At 32.6% G+C, this 21872-nt stretch overlaps 1 protein-coding gene across 4 annotated transcripts in view; it reads left to right on the top strand.

Annotated features, from left to right (window-relative positions):
* The first annotated feature begins 5922 nt into the window (after positions 1 to 5922).
* The window catches only part of LOC143225420 (ubiquitin-conjugating enzyme E2 G1-like), a 58003-nt gene continuing 42053 nt past the window's right edge, over positions 5923 to 21872 (top strand). For 2 of the 4 annotated variants that reach the window (XM_076454842.1, XM_076454834.1), the window contains exons 1-2: positions 5980 to 6144; positions 20044 to 20146. The gene's annotated coding sequence lies outside the window, so the exon portion shown is untranslated. Of the gene's footprint in view, positions 6145 to 20043; positions 20147 to 21872 lie in introns of all 4 variants that reach the window. The other 2 variants (XM_076454843.1, XM_076454844.1) reach the window with 2 other exon arrangements.

The raw sequence follows: 21872 nt of genomic DNA, 5'->3' as shown, positions 1-21872 counted from the left end.
AATAAATTTGGTGTTTATTGGAATGTTGTGTTTTAAGTTTTTTTTTAACTGTTGGTTATTTTTTCACTGAGGTCAGAAATATGTGGTATGCAACAGTATAAGGTGTTGTAGTTGTTGTCTTGGAATTTATTGTTGGTCTAGGTGTGTGCTTATAATGTTTTCACGGTTTTGAGGAAATTTGTTCATGTTGATGAAATGTTTTATTTTCTTGATTTCATCGTTAATTTTATCAGTTGAGCATAGTTTTGTGTTATCAGTTGTAGAATTGTTGATACTGGATAATGACAAAGATGCAAGAAGTGGCCATATTAATACAGCTGGTATTCATGCTTTAGCATATTGTTACATTGACAAGGGAGCAGTCTCTTCTTTATTTCTACTTTGACTTTTTTAGAAGATCAACACCTACAGAAAACTTTACAGTCTTAATGTTATTAACTATCTTACACAACCGAGACAGTTTTTATAGGAATGAAGTTATAAGTGGTTATTACATCCTGGGCATTGGAAAGAGAGAAATCTGCAGTGGCAATTGTAATGTCATATTTTCAGAGGTAGTCTCCTCAGGTGCATGTTTTGTAAGAATAACTAACCAACCATCTACACAGGTTAGAAATTTGATATAATTGTACTGACTTCTACTTTATCGATAGCAGAGCTATTCAGATCAACTCGATATACGTGCCACAGTTACTGATGGAAATCTCCCCCCCCCCCCAACCTATGCATTAACCAGGATGAGAAGAATGAAGCCTCCATTTTGCTTTTAGATTATTAGGGCATTGACAGGAATCCAACAGTCCAGTTCAAGTTTGATCATTGGCTAGAACACTGTACAAAACTTGAAGTTTAATGGTTAGTCCAGCTCTCAAGGCTGGGTGGACCTTGATATGTGCCTATGGGCAAATAAGGTTGGGTACCTAGTTGACACAGGAGTGGAGAGGACCTTAAAGGACTTCCTGATTTGTTAAACCCTCTGAGCAAAGTCATTGTTATAGTCATTATATAACAATTTCATTCTGACAAATAGCAAAAGATTAGGTGTTGGAGGAGTGGTGGATATCTAGCTTTGTCTAGAAGGTGTCCACCACAGCACAAAAGTTGTAATTTCTTAACTGAATAGATGAACCTTGTAGCTGATCAATCAGTTTTATATGCACAACGAGTATGATGATATTCCATAGAAAGATCATTGAAAGTCAACTTGATTGAGCCCAGGAACAGTAGACTGAATGAGTGCACATAGTGAAAGAAGTTATAGTATTTCTAATTACACAAATATTCTTTTATTTAATCTAGACACTATTGTGTAGCTTGATCATAGAAGTAATGCATGAAATAAAGTGAGTAAAGTGAGCAAACAACCTTGATCCAATACAGCAATAGCAACTCAATAATTTGAATAAATACACTTAGTATTTGTTGGATAAGATGGTCAGACAATGGTGACATGGTGCTGCATAGGTACAGGTATTGCACATCTGATAAAGCAACTGTGCCAACTTCTCTGGAGCACTTGAAGCATCAGTTGCTAAAATGCAACAGAGATGCAACTTTTTGGGGGTGACAGGTCATCTCTAACTGTAATTAAAGAAAGAAGGTATGCATAGGTTTATATTCATTTTAGACAGGTGAATGAAATAACTTAAATTGACACATTTTCTTTACTCCAAGCATACAAGTGTCTGGATGCATTATAAAGTTACCATTGGTTTAATACATTTGACTTTTATCCAGATACTGAGAAGTTGAGTTGAATGATAGAGCAGACCTAAGATTCTTGTTAGAACAAGAGTTGGTTAGTATGAATGCTGTTCATACAGTGTAATACACTGGCAACTCTTAGTGACTTATGGAGTTTGTGTCCAAGGAGTTGCAAAGGGAGAGATGCTTTGTCTATGTTAGCAGTGTTTTGCTGTTTCATTACTTTTTTGGTCAGCATCTGAGGGCCTGAAAATAGTATTCCAGCATATACATAAAGCAGGTTTAGAACTGAAACCATATGGAAAGAGGCATAGCTTCTCTATCATACTGTGTGGAAAGATGGAGTCTTGAAACATCTGGTTATAATAGCAACAGTGAGAGATTGGTCTTGACTCATAACAAATGAAAAGTTCATAGTTTCTTCAGCTTTTAATCATACCATTATTCATGACCAACATTTTTGAAATAGCAAAAGCATTGTAGTCTTCATGAAAGTGGAGGAACACTTGGAACTTTACTGTAGTGGATGCTCCAACATTTGTGTACCTATGCTGAGACCAGTGCCCACAGCAATGAAGTCAGAGCAGTATTATTGCACTTGCAGCTCAAAATATAATGTTTAATTGTGCATGCTAGTTTCACACTTAAGGCTCCTAAACACAGGTAATGCATGACAAAGAGAATGCTGCTTGCCACAGTCATCTTTGTGAAGCATAATTGCCACTGATCGTATTGTAAAAACAACCATCCAGGTGGACCATGCTTTTCTGAAATGATTAAACTTTTAAGTAAATAGGTGGGATAACAGTAAGTTAGATAACAAAATTACAAGAATATAACTTTGCCACAGAATGTTTTCCAGACCCAAAACACTGAATACAAACGGACTGTCTCATTGCACAATTAGACTGTTTTTGAAATGCCTTGCAGTGTATGGGAAATGAAGCAGTATTAGTTTCCACAATAACTAATGCAGACCATAAAACCTAGCCTCTAATGACAGATAAATCTGACCTTTATGTTTCAAGAGTATAGAATGAATAACTCACGTAAGCATTAGAAAAGAATAACATCAATGCATGTAGTCTGTGGCATTTTTACAATCAGTTGCCACTGCAAAATGTGTTGTACCTTTGCAATCAACTGATAAAATATAGCTCTCTAACAGTGTTGCAACTAGTCCCTAGAGCTCTGCAGAAAAAGTAAATTATCAGAACTTTACACAGCACAAAGACTGGAAGGCATCAGTGTGTGACTCAAATTTATGCTAACATTAGATAGCAGTTCTGATTGTGCACAAGTCAATGTTCAGTGCTTGTGTTAACAATGTATAATATGTGCCTCCCAGAGAAAATGGTGACAAGAACAAAATAAACCCCTTCAAAAAATTATTGGTTCTTCTTTACCTTGAACAACAATATGTACTTTCCAGAGAAAAAATTGTCTGAAACTGTTTAGATCCCAACACAGACTTGTTGTATCTAATCTGCAGAGGATAGCCCTGGATATTGCTGGTTCATTCCGAGGGATTTTGAGAGATCATTTTTGTTGAATACTTCAGAAAATAGGTTAGAGATTATCTATTAGATGAGAGTACTTGATGTATCATTCAAAAACTGGATGGCATGGATCACCTTATTATTCCATAGTCTGCTGCCTATGCAGAATGGGCAATACAAGCCATCATGCAAATGCTTGCAAAATTTGTTAATACTAACATAGTTGACTAGGATGATTATTTCTCATACATGATGGTTTACAAAGAAATGGAACAGGGATCAACAGGCTCTTTGAAAACATGCTTATGTGTGAAAGGGAAGCTGTACTTCCAGAAGGATTTGGTACGTGGTCTCCCCTAATGAGAAGTCCCGGTATCCAAAATAGTATGTGGAGTGGGTGAAATGTTTGTTCTAAAGTTATATTAATTGCCAACTTGAAGACAGGTAAAAGAGGAAGGAAATGTATATTAGCATACCATGCATTTTCTACTTTTTAATTTTAATATAGTATTATTCGAAAATTCTTAATTATTGTAATGTGTGGAGTATTCAAGAAAGTCATTAAGTTGATTTTGTTCTAACTGTCTCTACAGTACAATGCTATACACTATGTAAAGATATTGACAACAGTGTGCTTCAATGATAGCTCAGTCTTGAAGCTACAACTTCTGAATTTGAATGATAATGACCAGTAATGTATGTAGTGGTAGTTGCCAATTTAGGTAAGTCTGACTTTAACTTAGAAGTACACAATTTTGGGTTTAAAAGAGTCTGGTAGATGATCAACTGTGTTGGCTAACAATAACATCTGATCTAGCAAAAGCAACTATATATTGTCAAACAAGTGTACGCACGCATACGCACATTCATCTGTGTTTTATGTTGTGTCCAGTTTCCTTACTTCATTCTCATAAACTCAGTTATTCAGATTAATTCTGAGCTACTCTATAATAGATACCTTATCATATCTCCATTTATTTGCAAAACCTGTCTCATCCCTCAAGGTTTTACCTTAATATAATACTGCTTTAACCAATGATCTGTATACAATGTTAATTTAAGGCAAAATTTAGTTTTCTGGTCACTTTCTGGAATAGTCTAGAATGTATCATGTGTTTATGACATTGAAACATCTAGTGAAGCAGAATGTCATGCATAGAAATTTAGAAAAAACCATTACATAAATATACTTAATAAAGATATATTTTAAAGCAGTTATTGAAGGGTGAAATTCATTACTGTTGAGGCTCAACATGGCCAAGTGGCTAAAGCACTTGACTCCTAATCCGAGGGTCGTGGGTTCAAATCCCTGTCACACCAAACTTGCTTGCCTTTTCAGCTGTGGCATGTTATAATGTTACTGTCAATCCCACTACTCATTAATAAAAGAGTAGTACAAAAGTTGGCAGAGATGGTGATGGACTAGCTGCCTTCCCTCTTATCTTGCACTCATAAATTAGGGACAGCTAGTGCAGATAGCCCTCGTGTAGCTTTGAACAAAATTCAAAAGAAACCAAACCAAAATCATTACTATTAAATTTTACTTATTACATATACGCATACAAATGAACAACTTGCTAAGTGGCAGGTTTGTTTTTAGACACAGGAATATATGTAGTGTTGTATAATTACTTACATCTTGATTTGTCACATTAAAATTAAATGTTTTACTGGTGAAATATTTCACAGCTGGATGGTGATGGTGTTCTGAGATCGTATGAAGTATTAAGTAAAATAAATAATTATACATTTATTTTTAAAGTTTAGAAGTTAATATGCAGAATTTATTTTTCATCACAGTTAGTCATGAATACAGAATTTGTAGAAGGTCATGTAAAAGCAATTGTATATTTCTGATTTAATCTAGGACTGATGCAGGAGCATTTCTCTGGAAATTTGTTTGTTCGATCAGTAGTCAATGTTGAAAAGTACAACAGTAAATCTGTTAGAAATTATCTATGTATTGTAGTTAAAAAAACAACTAATAGATACATAATTCACTGTATAAAAACATTTTAAGTGTGGGTAAATCTTAAGGAAGAAATATTGCAAGAAACAAAAAAAAGTTCATTTTGCCTATTAAGGTGGAAAGTTCCCAGGTCAAAAATTTTGTTTTCTTGTAACTTATAATTATGTATATTTGTAGGAACCTTCTTCAAAATATTTATTTGGATGTATTGGAAGGGAGAACTATGGTTCATTATATTATAATTAGTTTTCAGACACTGGCAAGTTAAGCTTAATGATGAATGCAGACATAAAACTGCTTACAACACAAAAGGTAACTTGTTTGAATTTTGCATCATGCTGTTTGGTTTTTGTAATGTATCTGCCACTTCTTAAAAGCTGATAAAACTTATATTAGGACCTGATCTATGTCAACAGTATCTTAGTATTCAATTCTGGCTAAAAACCTGAAAACGTTATTTAAACAATTAGAAAATGTAGGCTTGAAAATAAAACAAGGAAAATGTGTAGAATATACTAAAATAGCAGCAGTGCAAAAATGGCTCCAACTTGTGACCAAAAGAAGTTAACTTTGAATAAGAAAACCTTTATTTCATATTACATCATATACTTGAAGCCTAACATATACTGGAAGTTGTTTATTTCACATTACTTTTCTTATGTGAGGTGTAACATGTACCAGAATTTCGTCATTGCATCTTTTTTGGGTTTACATCATATTACTATTATCAGCTTTCACTAAAGTATGCTGTTAGTGGTTCCTTTAACACTACTGTCTGACGTCACATGGTCTCGCAACTTTCAAGTCTGCAGTGGGTTTAATGTTACTGTTAGGCCTAAATAGTTGCAACAATTTAATGTTTTCTTTTTCCCGCGATTGATCAACAATAAAACTTGTAGACTAAAGGTTAATCGTGATATTTCGAGACGGTTCTTCTGTGAAAATCATCTTCCTTTGGAAAGCAAAACTTTGGTACCAGTGATTCTCTTAACTTCTGTTTTAATGAATAAGCAAATTTATTTCTGTTAAATTTTATTAAGCTTTTCATTCATGACTCATTATTCAGAGATTCATTTTATCACTGTAAGTCTCGCTACTGGTGAACGAAATTGGTATTAGTGACAGTAATTGTTAGTACACAGCAACTACATTATATTGCAAATTTTTAGTGTAACATTAACAGTAAAAAAAGTGATTATTACTTCAGTGTTCCATCCCCCAATTGCAACTTAAATGAGTGTGTAAATAAAAAGTTCCATAAGTGTTGGAAAAATTCAATAAATTAAAAGTCGCACATGAGAAACTATAATTTTTTGTTAAAGTAACTTGGACATAATTGATGTTTATAATCAGAGCAAATGGAAAAGTCATAAGACAAAAGAATAATTACGATGTAAAATGCCACTTTCCTGTTTTAATTTTCATTTAACATTGTATGTTTCTCACTCTAAGTGGAATGGTTATTTTGGAAAAGATGAGTACAAGCAAGTTTGTCTTTCATTAGATAATATTTTAAATATAGTAACTTATGCATAGGGTTGAGCATATTAATTATTTTGGAATCTCATCATGTATATGTGGAGCTTTTCTTTACTTACCATATATCTTGACTACAGCTATGCAGTATAGCTGTTATTACAAAAGGCTATGTCATATTTTAATTAACTCTTTTAGTAAGGGCTTTGTACTTATTATAGTTTTCATGCTATAACTTAAATTTGAAAGTGTACCTTCACAATTTTGCAGATTAGTAATGAACATTACAAGGCTTTTGTATGTAAAATATTTTTTTTGTAAATAAAGTTTTAAGGTTTACGTAATGTTTTTCTCATGCCCTTTTTATTTTCAATTATTGTCTATTTAACATGCAAAGTAATTTTAAGATTAAAAATATTTGAATGCATCAGAAAATTGCCTTTATAACTTCCTGACTAATTATCAAACATTTCATTTTTAAGAACTATATTTTGTGTGTTGTTTTCACTGTCACATCTCTATGGTTTAGTTGATTTAACCGACTTCACAACCACCATATGAAATTAGGAAATTATGCATTTTTTTGTTGTAGTGACTGTGGATTATAATATAAAAACACAAATATTCAGTCTAAATAGTTTAAATATAGTAACTATATATATAATTTTTATTGTGCAGAGCTTTTAGCTATGCTAGCTAACCCTACAGAAGTTGCAATGAGACATTACCTATGTATTCATATCAGTATCCAAGAATAAAAAACTGGCTTTAATAAAGTGACCTGTCTTGGCTGTGTTTTAATGGAGTAGTATTTTATAAAGCACAGTCGCATTTCATTTATAATGCATTATATATGTATATACATTATTACTATTTACAAATAACTTCTTAAAAGTACCTTTCTTAAAACATAAACAGTAAATTAAAGAAATTTAGCAAACAATTATCTTTTTTAGTTACAAATTTTTGTTGCTTGTCATAGGTTGCTAAGCCTTATAAAATTTTGCCTGTGGAGAATGTAAAACATAATTTTTGTATGTTTTTATATGTCCATTTTGAAACAGAATAAATTACTTCATCAATACCATTGAATGATGTTATAATTTATGAAGCTTAGTGATTATACTGTATTTGAGTCTTAAACAAAATATGAAATTTCAAGCTCACCAACATATTACCTTACTGCTTATAATTTGGCATGAAAAGAATGAATTTGCTGTCTGAATACTTCTAATAGGCTGAGAAAGGCACTAAGGGGACATTTTGAGCTTTTGGTTGGTTATTCATACATCATAGAAGTAGATGTATATAAGCATTTCAAAAATGTGAAAGAGGTAGACAGGATCACTGTATTTGATTTGGTGAATTTAGTGATATTTCAGCAAGTAGAAAAGATAGGAGATTCTTATTTTGTCTTCTAGTTTCTCAGTTTTGGTATTTTAAGCTCTTAATTCATAAGAAACTATAGACATATTTGGACATCACAAATATGAATTAATTGCATTCAGCCTACCAGGTGATATGCAAAAATCAATATTTAAGTGTTATTTTTTAAATATTTTCTAATGTATAATACTTAAATCTACAATTTGATACCAAACTCGACATAAATTTGTGAAATAGTAGTTCAGTGAAACTTTGAATGCAAGTCAACAAACACGATGACATTTCACCTGTATTGGCTGGGTTAAGCATATTACTCTATGCATCCTTTCTATAACCCAGTTAGTATGAGAATGATGGTTTCTTGTTATGATGAGTAATATAAATACCTGTTTTATTCTTCTGCTACTAGAGGTATATTATGGTTGAATGCAATAGGTGAGTGGAAATCTTATTTTAGTGAAACCAAATCATTTTGGCCTTGTTTCCATACAAATCCTGTGCTTCTGTGTAGTATAAAGAGTGTAATATTGGTGTGACAGTAAGCAGTGCTCATCTTTATATCCATTCTTCTTATCCTTGACTTGTCTTGGCACAATTTAGTGATGACCATGAATCCCTTTGAAAAGGTTTCGAGACGTATTATACTGTGTTTGGAACTTTTTATAGAAAGTGACACAAGACTTGTGACAGTTATCAAGTTATGTTTTATGTCATTTGTCAGCATGTATGGTTATTTTCTCTCCAGCTGTGTGCCATTTGAACAGTTGTTTTACATTTCCTAGTTAAATATGGAAGTGACTTGTGTTGCTATTCCAGATTTTTCTTGTGTTAATTATTGTTGCATAGGGCACATGGATGACTTTTGCAACCATATTTTGTGTTTATGGATTTTCATCTGTTACAGAAGGCTTTTATTCACTTTTTTATAGCTGGGATATAACTTGGCAAATTTTTTTAGAATGGTTCTTGTGTCCCAGATTGATCCATATTCATTTGTTTTTCAATTTTATTAAGTACAAAGGATGTTGTGCTCTTGGAAATTTTGAATCTAAGAATGTTTTTCATTGGAAAGGATTACATATTCTTCCCAAAATGAACAGTTTTATGTGTTAATGCACTACCTATGAAATGCCAAACAGTGTTGAAATATAGTTTTGATGCATGCAATATCACTGTGACTTCAGCTATGGTTATCATGCGATTTGCATATTAGAAATCATTCTAATAAAATGTACTTAACCTTCTGTATTGAACTGAAATAATTTGAAACCACAGAAATTTTGCTCCTGTTGATTAAACTTTCATGTTTTTTTATTTTTTCATGGAAATTCATTTTATTGTTAGTTAGGTAGAAAAAAATATGCATTTCAATTTCTAAAATATTTTTAATCCTATTGCCACGAGTCAAAGGCCACATCGTATTCTATTTGTTGACTCTTCAAAATTTTATTGATCTACTATTTATGAATGTAAGTCAGTAATTTTGGTATCAAATTGTAGGTTATAATTCAACTTCAAGTTCCATCATGTTGGTTCCTTGCATTGATTTTGAAGTACAGGACACAGTGGCTGATACTTTGGAAATTACTTTCAGCATAGGTCCACTTTCTTTCATTCCATCCCTGATCACAAGCTGTAGTATGTGGGAAAAGCAGGGATTATGCTCAGATATAAGTTTTGATAAATTGTCTGTTGATTTAAATTCATTCAGCAGTTCTTCTCTGAATCACTATATGTAATGAGCTATCACCATCTCTTACACTAGGTAGTGTTTGTAGTTCAAAAACAGGCATGCAGAAAGCTTGATCATGTTGGATACATTATTGAATGTGACATGACACGTTGTTTTTATTAAAAGACATTATTTCATCATATGGAGTTGCACTGTTATCAGGTGTGGGATGATTATAAAAACACTGACATGTCAGAACAACTGAACATTTGTAATTTCCAGTTAAGAGTAAAATGACCAGTGATTCCAAGAAAACTGTACATTTGTCTGCTACTTTTATATCTGCAGTGATATTGATGCTGAGTAGAAGGTTGGTTTCAATTAACATTGTCTTGCAACTGGGAAGAATATTGCTGAGAATCCATGGCTGCTGTTAGATCTTGAAATCTTGACTCCACCATTGAAAAGGGTTATAGTATACCAAGAATAAAAATTTACAAGCTTGTTAGTGATGTGTTTGTGGGAAGGGTGTGCAGACTTTTCATTAGTTGATTCTCTACAGTATGCTGTTATTTTAGGCTGCTACATCTAAATAAAAGTTCAGTGCCAGATATAGACTTTTTTATTTTTATTTTTACCGGTTCTTTGGATTTGAAGTGTGCAATCAAACGTGTGCTTCACAATGGATGCAAATTTTGTGTTAGGTATATTGTTAATTTTTCATGTAAATTTGTCATTATTGCTCACATAAAATATCTTATTAAAACCAGCTGCACAACTTATTTAGTATAGGTGATGAGTGATATTTTCTTATTGCAACTTTTACAACTGTTTACTGCTGTGATTCTCTGAAAATTTTCTAGACATGTTCCTCCAATCAGGAAATAAACAAATACTTTATACGCGTTAAACTTTTATTGAAGAAGAAAACATTTAGACGAGCTGTACTGTGACCAATAAATTAATAACTTTTGGCATATCCAATTTGTTCTCATTGTTCTTCAAGATATAGAAACAAGCAAGATGATTCATGTGAGCTTTGACAAGGTGAGATGCTACTAACTTTTCAGCTTTTTTAGGACACTAGAACCATCATGTAGATTTTTGAGCAGTGTGAAAACTGATGCACAAACATCCTTAAATGAAGGATTTTTGCATACTGCTTCACAAAAAAAGCAAACCAGAAGTGTTTGGATTTAGAAAATTATCTAACACTGTACATTTGTTTATTTCATATCTTAGTCATTTGTTTTTATTGGCACCAGGTAACCGTAATAAATGTTGTACATTCATCAGTATTAGTTGTGGATTGCTTACATATAGATTTATCAACCACTGCTAGTTTATGAAAATAATATGTAGGATATCTCATAGAAACTGATTCAACAGCTAAAAACACTGATTGGTATAACTTCCAACTTCAGTTTCTACTGTTTCTGTACTGTTTACATTTAAGTGAAATGCAGGCTCTTCAATACCTATAGAATTAGAAGTGGTTAAAAAAAACAAAACAAAAACTGTGTTGTAGTACCAGCATCATTAGCATCCTGCAGAAGAGAAGTCATGCTTTCAATTTTTGAGTTGGCAAACTGCATTGAAACTTTAGATGGCCATGTTAGAATATGTACTGGAAGAGTTATTATGAACTGCTTTTCTAACAGCTTCAGACCTAAAACCACTGAACTTTTGCATGCTGTGAATAAACCCACAAGCTTGTACACACATACATTTAATGGCAATGCAATATCATTACAGGTTTCCTCTAACCAATTCAGCAAACTGCCATATTGAACCACAAAAGCATGCAAAATCAAGTGTTTTGTTGGAGACAGATCATCATAGCAGAAGGGACATCCTCAATTTTAAAAGATTGATGTAATGCCTTCCTTTGAGGGAAATATTTGTTAAATATGATCACCTGTCTTAGAATTTCTTGTGATTCCACCAAATTCAAAGGAGAACTTACAATATTTTGGACTATCAAGCTTACTTCATGAGCAGAACAGTAACTAAAGATATATTTTCTGTGTTCATTTAAAATTCATTTTACTGCTTCACTTTTCAACATTTTGTTGTAATGCCTTATTCATAACTCTGCACCAGTTTGATTAATCCTTTTTTGAAATGGGTCACGTTTGCTGACTTGCATTCAGAATTTTATTGAACTACTATTTTATGAATTTATCTCCTTAGGTTTGATATCAAACTGTATATTATAATTCAGATTTTCATATTATAAATTATTTAATTTCTCAGTTTAAAAGTAAATATTAAACAGATTCACCTAAATATCTATTTTTGTATGCCAATGGTATGTTGAATGAAGTACTGGTTCAAATGCGATGTTTGTTAAAATACAAAGGAAAAAAAATCTTTTTATCTTTTGTATCTACTGAGCTATCACTGTATTTAGTGAAGCTCACATGGTGGCTCCCATTCACCACTTTCCATATTTTTAGAAGGTCTCTTACAAACGCTTCCATGCGAGACGTTAATAACCAATCAGAAGCTCAAAATGTCCCCTTAGTGGTTTTCTCAGTCATTTTCAAATATAACAGCTTCTTTCTTTCAAGATAAACCTTTAAGCTGGTGAGTTATCTTTAGCCTGTTCAAGATTTCATATGTTTTTAGACACAAATGCAACTTATTAAACTGTAATCATAATGGTATTGTATAATGTTGCTTTTTTTTTTTTTTTTGGTTACACACACACCTTAAATTATGTCACATCCTTAAAGCTTAGCAAGCTACAACTAGAAGCAGTCAAGTACAAAGGTCATAACTAAATGAGATATTTGCTTTTTTTCTTATTTACTGTTTTGTGTTTTAAGAAAAATAAGTTTATGAACTCATTTGTAAAGAGTAATAATCTGTGTGCATATGCAGTTTATATTAATTGAAATGTGACTGTATTTTACCAAATACTAGTCCATTAAAATAGAACCAATATAGGTGACTTTGTAAAAATTTACGGTCAGTTTTGTTTTATTAGATATAATAACATGAGTAGAAGTGTGCCATGTTATTATATGTATACTATGAGATTTAAGCTGTGTAGCTGTTTATAATCTGTACTTATTCTAGAACAAAGATGGCATAATTTATATTTGTTTCCTAATTTTTATACTGTGTAACAAGATTGGTCAAATTGACTGAACCTGTACAGAGACTTGTTAGTGAAGATAAAATGTTTCTTAAGGAAAAACACTTGATCAAACTATCTATATATTATAAGGATTTTGCATGTGAAATTTGAAAATTTTCTGATACATAAATGTTTTTAATCTTAAAATGAAAATTACTTTATATGTTGGATACGCAACTTGGTACAATAAAAGAATAAAAAAAACATTACTTAACAAACTTTAAGACTTAATAAAAAATATTTTGTGTGTGAAAGCTTTGGAATGTTTACTGATAATCTGTCAAATGTCTTGAAAGTATAGTTACAAATTTAATAGTGAAAGCATGAAAACTATAACAAGCACAAAATGGTTATGAGGTTGGTCTCAGAGACTGAGCTCATGCTGAAAGGGTTATTAATGTGTAATCCATGTGATAATAGTTCTTGTTTGGTCCTATTTGTAATGTTTTCAGCTGTTGCATTACTGAGAATAGAGAATGCTATATATTTCTCATAAACATTTTAATTATCATCAGTATATCTCATTCAGGCTTAATTTATCCTTATGTACAGTCATCCTTCATCATATATTGTGCTAAAAATAATGGTTGTTAACAGCTTCCACAATATTGCAGAGTACATTATGAGCTGTGAGTTCTGTTATTTCAATTTGTGAGACACAACTGCAGTATTTATTATGGACATATGAATAAAAATACTTATTAGTCTGTAGGTTGTGCTTTATCAGTTTCAACAGTTGCATGAAATGACCTTGAGCTTTAGTGTCCTTGTATGCTAAACCTTGCTTTCTCAAATATAATGGCATCAAATATCACCTCAAGTGCTTTCCTACTTGCCTTCCATCTATTGACAATAGTCACATGATCAAATCAACCAAGCCCATGTTAAGAGAGATAATGTAGTTAATAGTTATATTCACATGTATTGAATCATGCACAAATGAGGATGTGTAATTGTTGTAGATGTACAATTATATTATACATAAAACACTTGTCTCCAAAAATACTGGAGATTGGAGACCCATCATAGATCTGTCCCAGCCATATATATATTTGGAGGCACCTCATTTCACCATGGAGTGATAGCTGTCACTTCAATGGTTGTTTTTCCTCAGGATTTTGGATGATCAAATTCATTTTGTCAGATGCTTATTTTATTTCGGTTGCCCCAGTGTCGCATCACGTTCTTTTGCTTGTCCATGAAGGTTTTGTCTTTCAGTCCTGGGTGCTGATGTTTGGTCTTTCTTCATCTCTGTTTTGTTAAGTAATTTTCTCTTTTGCATGTCATCTTCACTCATTCAATCTACAGACTCATCATTACATGGATGACTAGCTACTGCATGCATCTTCTCCTCCCTAAGCAGATGTGAGTAATTTATGAAAAAATTCTTTTACTACCCCCCTCCTTATCTTATTCATTTGTGGTTCTTTTGAATTCTAGCATTCTCCATTTTGGCTCCAGGAAGTTCTGTGTGAGAGGTTATGTTTTCTTCTGGGGACTTGGCTTCCTTAAAAGGTCTCATTCCCTTTGGTCAGGTGCACATGCATTTCCATGATTGGATGCTTCTTGAGTCAGTTATCAGACAAGGAGGCTACTCTTCATTTTAACACCCTGGCACCTTTGACAGCTTATTAGGCTCTGTGTCATTTCCTTCCTCTCTTGCAAGAGTGGGTGGTTATGGGTCATTCTGATAATCCCTCTGTCATTAGGTATATCACCAAAAAAGAGAGAACCAAGACCTGATATTTGTTTACAGGCTTTGGATCTCCTGTACACTGGGCAAATGATAATGACATTGACAGTTTTAGTGTGTCATCTTCACAGAATTGTGTAAATTGTGACTGATTGTTTATCCTGTCCAAACCAGGTTCTCCCCATGGAATGATCTTTTCATCCTCAGGTGTTTTTGTATGTGTTCTCTAGTGGAAATGCAGCATATAAGTGCATTTTCCACTCATTGGAAAACCAAATTGCCTTCCTTTTGATCTTCAGTACTTCATCTCTTGGCATGGAAGATGAATACTTTCAGTTAAGATTGGAGGCATCTTCATCTATATGCCTACTCTCCAGTCAAACTCCTTTCCAGAGTCTTTTTCCCTTATCCATACCACTCTTTGTTGTTTAGCTAGTTGCTCTGTGTTGGCTGGCTCAAATGTGGTTGCCTCTGCTCTGGTTCTTGTTGAAACAACAGCCTTTGCTCTATTCTCTGTCATGGTTGCTTCCTTATCCAAATTCCATCGTTATGTGCAACTTTTGTCCAGTCCTTGGCCTTATCTCAGGGACCTGCCTCTTGTGTAGCATCTTTCCTTGCCTGTATAACCAGCCCCTTCTTCCTTGTCTGTGTACCAAAGGAGTTGTTTTTACTTCAGACTTTGATCTATATTTACCCTAGCTTCCAACCATCCCATCCTTCTCTTCTTCACCTATCCCAGTCCTTCACCTGGTTGATTGTTCAGGGTTTTTTCAACATTTGCTTATGTAAGGGATGCATTGTTGAACACTTTCCCCTACTTTCAAAATGCCTTCTTTTTCAAAGTTATTTTCTTATTTATTTCTTTCATCTGGTCCATCCTTCTTTGTATTTCCTCATTCTGCAACATTAGAATCTCATTATTGTCCTTCATTCTCTGTCATGTTCTCCCTTTGCAATGTGTTCCTTGTATCATTTTTCTCTTATGAAATATTTGTTTTCCACTCCTGGCATGTAGTCATTGTCATTCCAATATTTATGCCATTCCTGTTTCGTGCATCCTCTGTTATTCCTTGTATGTTATTCTCTATCTGGATTGAGCCTTTGTTCCCAGGCCATCAGCTGCCTTTTCATCTATTTTTACTTTCTTTGTTTCTCATCTGTACTCCCGTTCTGGGCTGTATTGAGTACTTTGTCCAGTCCATTCCCTGTTGTACTCCTTGTATTGTCTCTTTTCATGGTTATTCCTCTGTTTCCCATGATCTTATACCTATAGCACTCATTGATTTGGTTTATCAATTTATATGACTGACACATTAAGATACATCCATGGAAGGTTGCCATTTACATAATGTATCTTCACACCAAATTTGTCATCTGACTATGTCTTCAACTGGTTGAAAATGCCATCACGTGGAGGAGATTGTTAAGGCTGGTGTGGAGACACCTCCCAATACATTTGCCACACATTGTTTGCACAACCTGTCTTTTTTGCTGCATCATTTCTCTGTATGTCTGTTTGCCTTTGAATGGAAGAAGTTGTCACAGAATTATCTTATGTTGTTGTTATCCATCATACTTTAAGAATCCCACCTAGTGGTAGGTGTTGCCTGTTCAAGTATACTCATTATTATGTTATCACTAAATCTGCATATTTCTGTAATGCTTGTAAGCTTTTACAACTCATGCACTCTAGTTGTGTATATGTATACATAATTTTTTTATCACTGTTAGATATATAAACAATAGTTATTCATGGAATTCCTGCGTAAAGCAGATCAGAATTTTTGCCCATCCATACTGACTCATGATCTTACACTTGGAGTCTTTCTGTTTTTCAAAATAGAGAATTGCAGACACCTATTGCACTGTTTCCTATGTGCTATTTCTCTGGGCTTCCCAGTGTGTATTCCTCCTCCTCCTAGGAGTCTTTGTTACTTCTGAGTGCAGTAGACCATGGAAGTTTCCTTCTTAACAGAGGTTGTAAAATAAACTAAATTAAACATATGTACTCATATGGTGGGAACCGGGCTATTGTTGTTATACTTGCTGATTATGCAACATAATATTCTTGGTTCTGGACATTCCCCCTTTTTTTTTCTTGTGCTGACCTTATTTGTTGATCATTAAATACATTTCTTATGCAAGGCACTTCCACTAGATGTTTTCTGCCTGAGCGGGTTGGACTTTATATTCTCAGTGGTTTCCCAGGGCACTTTCCCTGGATGTTTTTGTCTGGACAGACCACATGTGATCTTACCTTATGTATCCAAGGCACTTTTTCCTGGGTAGACTGTATTTGTTGCTTTTTATACTTTATGCATTTCTGCCTGGATGGATTGCACTTTGTATAAGTCGATGCATCCTAAGATGCTTCCCAATGATGTTTTTGTTCGGGTAGACAATGCTCCACAATAATATTAGATGTTCAGAGTATTTTTTCTGGATGTATTTTGCCTGGCCAGACAACACTTGACCTATTCATATACATTTCATGGTCCTTTGGATCTAGTTATCAGGCATTTTACTGTGACTAAATATTACCATGTCCAGTGCTGATGCTTTCTTACATATGTGGAGAAATTATGTACTATATGCTGACAATGATTTAATTCTAAATTACCTTACAATTATTTATCAAGCTACATATTCTGGGAAATTCACCTTCCTTTTTTATGAGGAGGATCATTCTTGTTATGCAATATCCTAAGTAGTGCATTTCCACTGAATGCTTTGCCTTTTTGGACAGCAACTGACATGCTACCATGTGCCACAAGACTTCTACCCTTGGCACATATTTATTTGTGCTTGTTGTTTATTGCACACTAGACATTACATTTTTGTCAGTGCTGTGCTTTTTCAAATCCTAGTTATGCAGCACTTTTCCAAAAATGGTACTGTACATCTTTTTTTATGAGGCTGTGGTGCCTGCCTATTACATTCTACCCTATGTTTGTTACTGTTCCAGAAGTAGTAATATATCCCACAGGTGTGTTTTTTTTTCATTATGACACCAGTTTTTTCAAGGTGGTTGCTCACCTTTTTATTGAATACTGTTGTGCTTTTACTCGCCCCCTCCATGGAATTGTAGTTTAGCGTGAGGTACATAATACAATTTTGAAAGTTAACATTTACAGAAAATTTATTTCCAATAGGTACTTCCTCCTCTCTCCCACTTCTCACTGACATGCCTATATTTCTAGTTAATAACTCTCAATTCTCAAAAATGAGGTTTGCATTAGAATAGTAGATTGAGCTAGCTACAACAGTATAGATGGCATTAGTATGATTGGTGGGGGGTAGTCACGTGAGCAGTATACAGCCTGAAATGACACAAAACTGAAGGGTATAAAAGAGTGGCATGTTATTAGTGAAAATTTATTTAGCAGTGCTTAGAGAGTGAACCAGGATAAGATACCTTTGGATGAGAGGAGAAAAGTATTTGTTGTATATATATTTAGTGTAAGAAAATTTTAATTTTTTATCACTTTGAATTTGACATGTAACTGTGTACTGTATCCACTTTGGAACTAATAGAAAGTCAAAGTTTTAATCTGTCAAATGATGTATTATATTTCACGAGCATATAGCCTATGAAAAATGAATGGGCAAGTACTACCATCCTCACTTCCTAGTATACACTTGACTCAACATTTTATAGCATAAAAGTGCAGTTTAAGCAGTCAGACACTGAAAAGTTCCCTTGTGAGCCAGTCAAAATTTAGATCATTTGTAGAAGAAACATGTTGCAAAGTCATAGAATAATTATTGGTAAAAAAAATCAGTTAAATTCTAATTTACAAAGAACCCAGTGTGTTTTGGTAGCCTTACATTCTAATAATGGATTTTATGTTATGTTGCTTAGCATCGAAAGTGTAACTTTAATATTGTTAGTCTACGTATTGAACATTTAAAATGTATAGGGAACAAAAGTGGAAAAATATGTATTGATTTCTTAATTTAATCTTGGTTGCTTGAAGAGGTTCAATCTTTATTTAAAATGTTTGTGATGTGGGAAAAATAGCTTAATTCAGAAAGGAAATTAAGTTTGAAATTGAATTGATATTTTTACTTTTGTGATAAAATTTATCCCACATAATGCCTTTATTCTTGGGTTATTATACCACAGTTCACAACATTTATAAGATTTCATCACTCATAGCCATATTGCACCCTGTCACTAAAATCATGAGTAGCCAGTAATTAAACTATTGTATGTGGATTAATGTGTATTAACCTCTCCTGTTTCAAGAAATGAAGTGTGAAGTGATGCGACACATGTTTTGTTTTGTTCAGTTTCAAATTTATTTTCACATGAATCACATTGATGAGATAAAATTAATTAAAAAAAACTTATTGCATAGTTAGAAAGCCAAAAGAAGTATGATAATTTTTGGACATTATTTGCTTTCTGTCTGTTCTTTGTTGCAGTATTTGATTTTAATTAAATAAGGTATTATAAGTATAAAAATGGTATTAAAAAAGTGGACTTAAGTTTCATTAAATCAGCAGCAAAAAAAAGTCTCTTAAGTACTGTATTTCATTTGTATTTTTTATTACTATAAAAGAATAAAATTTATTCAGGAGATATGCTTGTGACCAGCTCGTGTATTATGTAATTCAGCATGATAACATAGCTGCATATTTGCAGAGTTGTTTATAATTTGTCACAGGATTATTAGTTAGACATGGGTCAAAGGGCAATAAAACAATAAGATTAAGTATAAGTACATGCATACTGTTGTTATCTTCAGTTAGAATAAAGAGTTCTGGTTTCTGTTGTAATTTGCAGTTAATACAGAAAAAAAAGTGTAATTTAGATTTATTTTCTATTTATTTTATGGTGTTTATAAAGTTGATATGTGAAGTTATTGAGATTAAACAAGTAAAACTTGAAAAGTATTTTTAACCCTAACATGAAAAATTACTTTCATTTAAAGCAATTGCAATGTTTAGAAAAATAATTAAAAAATTCTGACTTTTTTAGTGGCAAAACACTTCTGTTTCTTACTGTAAGCTTGCCAAATTTGTGAACACTCATTAAATACTTTTAGAGGTATAGTATGTATATCTTCATGGTTACAAGTTTCATAGTGGTTATAAGGTCATGTAAAATATAGGAGTCCACATTGTGAAAGGGTTAAAGTGCTAAAAACACCCTATTTTGTTCATAGTTCACAATGAAACAGCTATGTTTAAGTCATGTGGAGTGTTTGTTCTCGCCATTTAGTTTATGTTTGTGTGTAAGGTGTTTACCTGTTCAAACAACTATAAAAACCTGTCATATAAAAGATTAATAAAAATGTATGATCACCCATTGCTTTTAAAAATGTTTACATGAGAACCAATATTTGTTTTTCACATTTAATATTTAATTGCATATACAAAAATAAAGGTTAATTTTATTTGAATAAATGTAAATAACCTTTACATTTGGCTGTTGTTACATTTTTGATCCCATAATTTTATTTTAAATACTAATTCTTATTATTTTCTATTTAGAGCTTAACAAAAATCCAGTGGAAGGATTCTCTGCTGGCTTGATAGATGATAATGATATTTATAAGTGGGAAGTTCTCATCATTGGACCACCAGACACATTATAGTAAGTTGTAACTGTCTAATTTTGATTCTTTGTTGTTTGAAGATTAACTTTTTTAAATTTTACTTAATTGAGTATTGTTATTTGCTTTTATATTTATGTTGTTTACTTACAAAAAAACTTGATTTTATAATGCTTAGAAAATATACTTTTAAAAGTATCTTTTCGTATAACAATTTTTCAAAAAAAAATTGAAATTCCGCTCCTGCCAAGGTAACACATGGGATCCAGTGCTAAACTTTGGCTTAACTGTAAACTGGAAAATTACACATCTAAATAATTTTGAAGTTATGTATAAAACGTTGTTCAGTCTAGTATAATTTTGGTTTTAATTGACAGTTTCTGTCTCCTTTTAGAATGCTATTTTTGTATTATTCTGGTATCATTACTAAATTTTGTTGACAATAATATCATACTGTTGTCTGAACAGTACATTTATCCCTATAGATATTAACTTTGCAGAGTTGGATTGTGTGTTTAACCCTGTCATGGTGGGTCACAGGTCAAAGGCCATGTCATTGTATTTGTTGACTTGCATTCAGAATTTTACTGAACTACTGTTCTAAGAATTTAGGTCAGTAAGTTTGATATCAAATTGTAGATTATAATTCAGATTTCAGATTATATACAAGTTAATTTCTTACTTTAAAAGTATGTATTGAAAGAACACACTTAAATAGCAATTTTTGTGAGTCCTGTTTAAGGTAACTGGTTCAAGTTTTTGTTTGTGACATTAAAATACTAATTCTATAGTATTGCATGAACGAGGAACTCAAATTACCAATAATATTGACAAGTTTGAATGTACAATAAGAACCTCAAATCTGTCCTGTATGGTGAGATACTGTTTATGTACTAGAAATGCAGCAGTCCTGCTCACCTTATTCTACTTTTTGAAATGGTTCCCTTATATAAATTCACTGTGAATAACAAGTTGAAAGTGCAGAATGTTCACATTCTCAGCCATTTCAAAGTGTTTGGAAACCATCTTATTTTTTTTAACCAAATTTCAAGGCTGCTCTAATTTACATATACAAAACCTAAAAACAATTATTTCACTTCCTCTGTATGCAAAATTTGAAAAGGCTTAGCAACCTATGGTAAGCAGCAAATAAGTACAAATGTTATTGTAATTATCACCTCCATTTATTTATTTAGTTGTACGTTTTAATAAAAATTAGTTTAAGAACATATTTGTAAATAGTAACAATCTATATACATGTATAATAACTGAAATGTGACAATATTTTACTAAGTAGTAGACCACTAAAGCATATTGGAGACAGGTCACTATGTGAAAACCAAAGTTCAGTTTTATATTATTGGACATGGTAATATGAGTACATATGCACCATGTCAGTGCAACTTGTGTAATGTTAGTAGACACAACTGGAAAGTCAGTATAACAAAAATAATATATAAATGTATAATCTTCAGCTGTTGAAACTAAACATTTGTATTTTTGTGTTATAATTTGTAGTCCTTAAGGATAAGTTATGTTTATTTCTTAATTTTTTATGGAAGTTATGGGGTCAGTCAAATTTACAGACCCCACACAGGGTAGAGAAAACAGACAAAATCTTTCTGAAAACAAATGTTTGAAATATATTTAGGAGGTTGTAGAGATTACACAAGTAATGTTTGAGAATTTAGGGTTGAAGAATACTTTTTTTAACATGAAAATTAATTTGCACTTGGACTAGCATGAAAACAAACGTGATATATTGAC

The sequence above is a fragment of the Tachypleus tridentatus genome, chromosome 1 (assembly GCF_004210375.1).
Source record: "Tachypleus tridentatus isolate NWPU-2018 chromosome 1, ASM421037v1, whole genome shotgun sequence".
NCBI lineage: Eukaryota > Metazoa > Arthropoda > Merostomata > Xiphosura > Limulidae > Tachypleus > Tachypleus tridentatus.
Note: the sequence above shows the minus strand (reverse complement) of the source record. Positions and strands in the feature narration are given on the sequence as shown.